The following is a 7,221-nucleotide window of genomic DNA, read 5'->3' as shown; positions in this document are numbered from 1 at the left end:
TAGCATTTATTAATATCCCCTCCATGCCCCAAGAAGCAAACTTATCCCTTCTGTTTGTATTCCTGCTCCATGTAAACATTTTAGTCACGCTGTTACCTGTGTGTATGGGCTGTGACCATCCAACACCATTCTTGTATAAGAATGTTCCTGTTATTGTTTTATGGCCATAGTTTGGTGGCAATTCCCAAAGGGGACCACTGGTCTATAAAAATGACATACAGAAGTGACACAAGGCCCGCCTTCGCTTTCGGCGTTTCCGCTGTCCCGGCTCAGCGGTGTGACTAGAGACCTCAGGTCCGGCTGCGCCGGCCGTAGCACCTCCGCCCCGTCGCCATGTAGCGGTTTTTCACCACTGGTTCGGACAGCGAGTCCGAGTCGTCCCTGTCCAGGGAGGAACTCGTCACCAAACCTGTCGGAGGCAACTACGGCAAACAGCCATTGTTGCTGAGCGAGGATGAAGAAGATACCAAGAGAGTTGTCCGAAGTGCCAAGGACAAGAGGTTTGAGGAGCTGACCAACCTTATCTGGACCATTCGTAATGCCATGAAGATTCGTGATGTCACCAAGTGCCTGGAAGAGTTTGAGCTCCTGGGAAAAGCATATGGGAAGGCCAAGAGCATTGTGGACAAAGAAGGTGTCCCCCGGTTCTATATCCGCATCTTGGCTGACCTAGAGGACCATCTTAATGAGCTTTGGGAAGATAAGGAAGGGAAGAAGAAGATGAACAAGAACGATGCCAAGGCTTTGAGCACCTTGCGCCAGAAGATCCGAAAATACAACCGTCATTTTAAGTCCCGTATCACAAGTTACAAGCAGAACCCTGAGCAGTCTGCAGATGAAGATGCTGAGAAGAATAAGGAGGATTCAGAAGGCTCTTCAGATGAGGATGAGGATGAGGATGAGGACGGAGTCAGTGCTGCAACTTTCTTGAAGAAGAAATCAGATGCTCCTTCTGGGGAGAGTCGCAAGTTCCTCAAAAAGATGGATGATGAAGATGAGGACTCAGAAGATTCTGAAGATGATGAAGACTGGGACACAGGTTCCACATCTTCTGATTCTGACTCAGAGGAGGAAGAAGGGAAACAAACTGCACTGGCCTCAAGATTTCTTAAAAAGGCTCCCACCACAGATGAAGACAAGAAGGCAGCCGAGAAGAAACGGGAGGACAAAGCTAAGAAGAAGCATGACAGGAAATCCAAGCGCCTGGATGAGGAGAAGCAGGAAAATGAAAGCGGGGAGTGGGAAAGGGTCCAGGGTGGAGTGCCCCTGGTTAAGGAGAAGCCAAAAATGTTTGCCAAGGGAACGGAGATCACCCATGCTGTCGTTATCAAGAAACTGAATGAGATCCTACAGGCACGAGGCAAGAAGGGAACTGATCGTGCTGCCCAGATTGAGCTGCTACAACTGCTGGTTCAGATTGCGGCAGAAAACAACCTGGGAGAGGGCGTCATTATCAAGATAAAGTTCAATATCACCACCTCTCTCTATGACTACAACCCCAACCTGGCAACCTACATGAAGCCAGAGATGTGGGGGAAGTGTCTGGACTGCATCAATGAGCTGATGGACATCCTGTTTGCAAATCCCAACATTTTTGTTGGAGAGAATATTCTGGAAGAGAGTGAGAACCTGCACAACGCTGACCAGCCACTGCGTGTCCGTGGCTGCATCCTAACTCTAGTGGAACGAATGGATGAAGAATTCACCAAAATAATGCAAAATACTGATCCTCACTCCCAAGAGTACGTGGAGCACTTGAAGGACGAGGCCCAGGTGTGCGCCATCATCGAGCGCGTGCAGCGCTACCTGGAGGAGAAGGGCACCACGGAGGAGGTCTGCCGCATCTACCTGCTGCGAATCCTGCACACCTACTACAAGTTCGATTACAAGGCCCATCAGCGGCAGCTGACCCCACCTGAGGGCTCCTCAAAGTCTGAGCAAGACCAGGCAGAAAATGAGGGTGAGGACTCAGCCGTGTTGATGGAGAGACTGTGCAAGTACATCTATGCCAAGGACCGCACAGACCGGATCCGCACGTGTGCCATCCTCTGCCACATCTACCACCATGCTCTGCACTCCCGCTGGTACCAGCCCCGTGACCTCATGCTCATGAGCCACCTGCAGGGTAACATTCAGCATGCGGACCCGCCAGTGCAGATCCTTTACAACCGCATGATGGTGCAGTTAGGCATCTGTGCCTTCCGCCAAGGCCTGACCAAGGACGCGCACAACGCCCTGCTGGATATCCAGTCCAGTGGCCGGGCCAAGGAGCTTCTGGGCCAGGGCCTGCTGCTGCGCAGCCTGCAGAAGCGCAACCAGGAGCAGGAGACGGTGGAGCGGCGCCAGCAGGTCCCCTTCCACCTGCACATCAACCTGGAGCTGCTGGAGTGTGTCTATCTGGTGTCTGCCATGCACCTGGAGATCCCCTACATGGTCGTCCACGAGAGCGATGCCCGCCGACGCATGATCAGCAAGCAGTTCCACCACCAGCTGCGCGTGGGCGAGCGGTAGCCCCTGCTGGGTCCCCCTGAGTCCATGAGGGAACATGTGGTTGCTGCCTCTAAGGCCATGAAGATGGGTGACTGGAAGACCTGCCACAGTTTCATCATCAATGAGAAGATGAATGAGAAAGTGTGGGACCTTTTCCCCGAGACTGACAAAGTCCGCACCATGCTGGTTAGGAAGATCCAGGAAGAGTCACTGAGGACCTACCTCTTCACCTACAGCAGTGTCTATGACTCCATCAGCATGGAGATGCTGTCAGACATGTTTGAGCTGGATCTGCCCACTGTGCACTCCATCATCATCAAGATGATCATTAATGAGGAGCTAATGGCCTCCCTGGACCAGCCGACGCAAACAGTGGTGATGCACCGCACCGAGCCCACTGCCCAGCAGAACCTGGCTCTGCAGCTGGCTGAGAAGCTGGGCAGCCTGGTGGAGAACAATGAGCGGGTGTTTGACCACAAGCAGGGCACCTATGGTGGCTACTTCCGAGACCAGAAAGACGGCTACCGCAAAAACGAGGGCTACATGCGCCGCGGTGGCTACCGCCAGCAGTAGTCTCAGACCGCCTACTGAGCTCTCCACTGTCTCCGCTCCTAGACCATCAAACCTTGAAGTCCTAAACCACACCCCAGTTATTAAAGGTCTATTTAAAGTTAAAAATAAATAAATAAATAAAAATGACATACATATAAAATGTCCAAGGTCAAATAAATATGTAGTCTTCTGCATGCTACTTCTCTTAGAAAGTTGTATTGTGCATTAGCATATAAAAGGATCCCGTAAGTCCTGTTGTAACATGTCTCACGTATGATACATACATACTCTTCCAGATTTCATTTTAAAACTTTAGAAACTGCTATGACAGCTATACTGTCTCCATTTTGCTTATATTTCCTTGATAAATGAACTTTAAAAAAAAAACTTTATAAGCTTATTTCCTGTAATGTCTTACTTGTTTCCTTTAATATCCAGATTTCTAAGTTGGTTTACAAAACTATAAAACGAAATTCCCATTCTTATTTAGCTATACTTCCTTCTTTAAAATATCTTATAATTACATGCACATTTTTTTTCTCTCACCTTTATAAAATATACTTCACAATATCCTAGGGATTATGTCTGACTCTTTCCAGGACAGATTTCTTTCATTAGTCAATATTAAATCAAAAAAATAAATAAATACCACAGAACCCTCTCTGTATGTTAGAGAACAATTAAAATCAATTTTTAAAATAATCATTTTTTGTTACATTTTTAAAAATAAGTCCATCTAGTAACAATAAAAACTTTGATATGGCAGAAAAACGTGATCCCAAACAAAATCAATACAATTTTTATTGACTGTTACTATGGCAAAGTACTGGGTAACAGGTTGAGAAGAGTACAGAGACACTTAAAATTTATATTCCCTGTTCTCCACATTTTGTCACCCAGGTGGGAGTGCAGTGGCATGATCATTGCTTACTTCAGCCTTGACCTCCTGGTCTCAAATGATCTTTCCAACTCAGCCTCCCAGGTAGCTGGGACTACAGGTACATGCCACCACACTTGGCTGATTTTCATAGGTTTTTGTAGAGATAAAGTTTCATCATGTTGCCTAGGTTGGTCTCGAACTTCTGAGCTCAAAAATCCACATGTCCTGCCTCCCAAAGTGCTGGGATCATAGGCATGAGCCACTGCACTTGGCTTCGACATTCTTTTTGTCAAGTTGAAAACGTGCTTAACAAATATTTGTAAAATAGAAATAAAGGATTTTAACCACTTTACAAACATAAATAGAAGGGATGCTACAGTCTACTCTGTGATGGTTAAATGAATTGAAGAATACGATAATTTACATGGAAGTTAGTATAAGACGTTTTGAAATATCTGATAAAATTTCATAGCAGATAACAAATATTTTTAATATATATGATGAAGTCACTGGAATGTCATCAATTTCTTAGCAGTACCCACATCCAGAGAAGTGTTGTCAGCATTGCTGTATTTGTTAAGTCGATCTCATTTTAATTGGAATTTCTAGTTCATCTCAGAAATATGTTTAGAAGATATTTTTTTCCCAATAGTGTCTTTCCCAATGGTTTATCTTGGCACTAAATGGAAATACTATTTTTAATTTTTTTTCTGAAAATACTTTAAGAATATAAGTGGAAGAGACACTAGGAAATTTAAAGCCATGAAATTGAGTAATAGAAAAATACAGTAGCATTATAAAAACAGTAAAATTAATTTACATAAAATGATTATTTTGGATTTTTACTTAATTTATTTTTTGATACAACTGTTATTCTGGCAACATCTTTTGAAGTAAAAAAGATCCAAGATCCGAATTACTTAGTAGTTATGTGACTTCTACTAATACAATCACTTAACCTCTTTTCCCCACAATGTCCTCATCTTGGAATTGAATATAATAACAGTATATAATTTCTAATGATCTGATGGCAATAAAATTATATAATTTAACTGCTTAGCAATTTTTATATCAAAAACTAACTACTATTATTGTTTCAAAACAGAAATGGAAATGCAGTAGATATAGTATCTCTCAGTTTCAGCAACACAGTTGACAAAGTCTCTTATAATTCCCTGTGAACAAGATAAAATCTAAGCTGGATGACAGAACAATTATGTGGACCCAGGCTGGTTGAACAACTTAAGACTGAAAATATTGATTAATGGATCTTTATTACTGTGAAGGAGGTACACTATGGGGTTCCACACTTGGCCCTTTTCTGTTCAAAAGTTTCGTCTATGAAACTGGGGAAAAGCACAAGGGAACTTACCTAATTTACACATTAAAGTTGAGAAAAACAACTAACACCTGAAATGAAAGTATATGGGTTCATGTGATCTCAATAAAATATGGCAACTAAAGGTTAAATGTAATGTTAGGAAACGCACTGAAACATACAGTGTTATTTCTATTTAAAATATGTATGTGTGCACACATAATATTTTTAAAAACTTGATAAGAAAGAAGCTGCTGTAAAAAAGATCTATAAAATCTTTTTGGTTTCAGATTACATTCTTTAGAGGAAGAGAGTCTATTGTAACAAACCTACCCAAAACTATATAATCATTCAAACACAATCCAAAGTGAACTGATCAGTGGTGACTCTATGGGAAGTTTCTGAATCAGGGACCATTTTTTCAAATGCTATTTTAAGCGTGGATTCCAGCCCTGAGTCCATTTCCTCTTTTTTTCCTCCTTTTTAAAAAATTATTTTTTATTAAAGTAAAATATGCATACATAGTTTACTATCTTTACCATTTCTAAGTATACAGTACAGTCATAATAATCAGGCACTATTTAAAAAATAACTGATCTAAAATATTGTCACAACTTTATAGAGACTTTCTTTTTTTTTTTTTTTTTTTTTTTTGAGACGGAGTTTCGCTCTTGTTACCCAGGCTGGAGTGCAATGGCGCGATCTCGGCTCACCGCAACCTCCGCCTCCTGGGTTCAGGCAATTCTCCTGCCTCAGCCTCCTGAGTAGCTGGGATTACAGGCACGCACCACCATGCCCAGCTAATTTTTTGTAGTTTTAGTAGAGACGGGGGTTTCACCATGTTGACCAGGATGGTCTCGATCTCTTGACCTTGTGATCCACCCGCCTCGGCCTCCCAAAGTGCTGGGATTACAGGCTTGAGCCACCGCGCCCGGCCAGAGACTTTCACTGACATGTTAACAAGATCAAGTGTCATAGTGTCATATCTCAGTCAAAAATCATATAAATATGTCAAATCCGTAGTTCTTAAACCATAGTTACTTGGGCCATCTTTAAGGACTGCAGAACATCACACAGGTCTACTTTAAAGATGGCTAATTTTAATCAAAAGAAAGAAAATAAGTGACAAGCATATTGGAAGCTTTGGTAAGGTAAATGCAGTCCACTTTTGTTTATTAAATTAAAAAAATCTACAAGTATTAGATGACTAACTCACCAGTGAATATTAATGGGCCCAGGATTACCACTGTGAGACCATTAGCATTCTTTCCCAAAGTAAAATTCAAACTATTGCACTCTACATCTTCTGCCACTGAGAGTAGGCCTCCTTCAAGTACTGGAGGAAGTATAATCCACATGTGAAATAATGGTTTCAACACATTTACCAAGGGACATGGAAGATGGCCAGATTTTAATAGGGCCCATAAAAAATGATACACTGCAAAAGGTTCAAGCTGTGGTGCAAGCAGCCTTATCAGATGGGCCATATGAATCAGCAGACTCTATAGTCTTAGAGGTACTGCGATGGAAACTTTTGTTGCATAAAACTCATGGCAAGTCCCAGTAGGAGAATCAAAACTGAGGCCGTTAGGGTTCTGGAGCAAGAGTGTTCCATATTGTCAGGTGTGGTGGCTCATGGCTGTAATCCCAGCACTTTGGGAGGCCAAGGTAGAAGGATCACTTTAGCCCAAGAGTTTGAGACCATCCCGGGCATCATAGTGAGATCCTGCTCTACAAAAAAACTGAAATAAAAAAAAACTTAGCTGGGCATGGTGGTACACACCTGTAGTCCCAGCTACTTGGGAGGCTGAGACAAAGGATCACTTGAGCCTGGAAGGTCAAGGCAGCAGTGAGTCATGATCATAGCACTGCATTCCAGCATGGCCAACAGAGTGAGACCCTATCTCAGAAATAAGTAAGGAAATAAATAATATGGTTTGGTTCTCTGTCCCATCCAAATCACATCTCCAATTGTAATCCC

At 42.9% G+C, this 7,221-nt stretch overlaps 1 pseudogene across 1 annotated transcript; it reads left to right on the top strand.

Moving 5' to 3' along the window:
• Window positions 1–228: 228 nt before the first annotated feature.
• LOC116549701 lies at window positions 229–3,168 on the top strand (annotated as a pseudogene). The gene has a single exon (XR_004268014.1). The product of XR_004268014.1 is annotated as a eukaryotic translation initiation factor 3 subunit C pseudogene (transcript).
• The last annotated feature ends 4,053 nt before the right edge of the window (window positions 3,169–7,221 follow it).

The sequence above is a fragment of the Sapajus apella genome, unplaced genomic scaffold, assembly GCF_009761245.1.
Source record: "Sapajus apella isolate SASKATOON/1434 unplaced genomic scaffold, GSC_monkey_1.0 scaffold6, whole genome shotgun sequence".
Taxonomy (NCBI): Eukaryota; Metazoa; Chordata; class Mammalia; order Primates; family Cebidae; genus Sapajus; species Sapajus apella.
The sequence above is the reverse complement of the archived record's forward strand: the minus strand, read 5'-3'. Positions and strand labels throughout refer to the sequence as shown.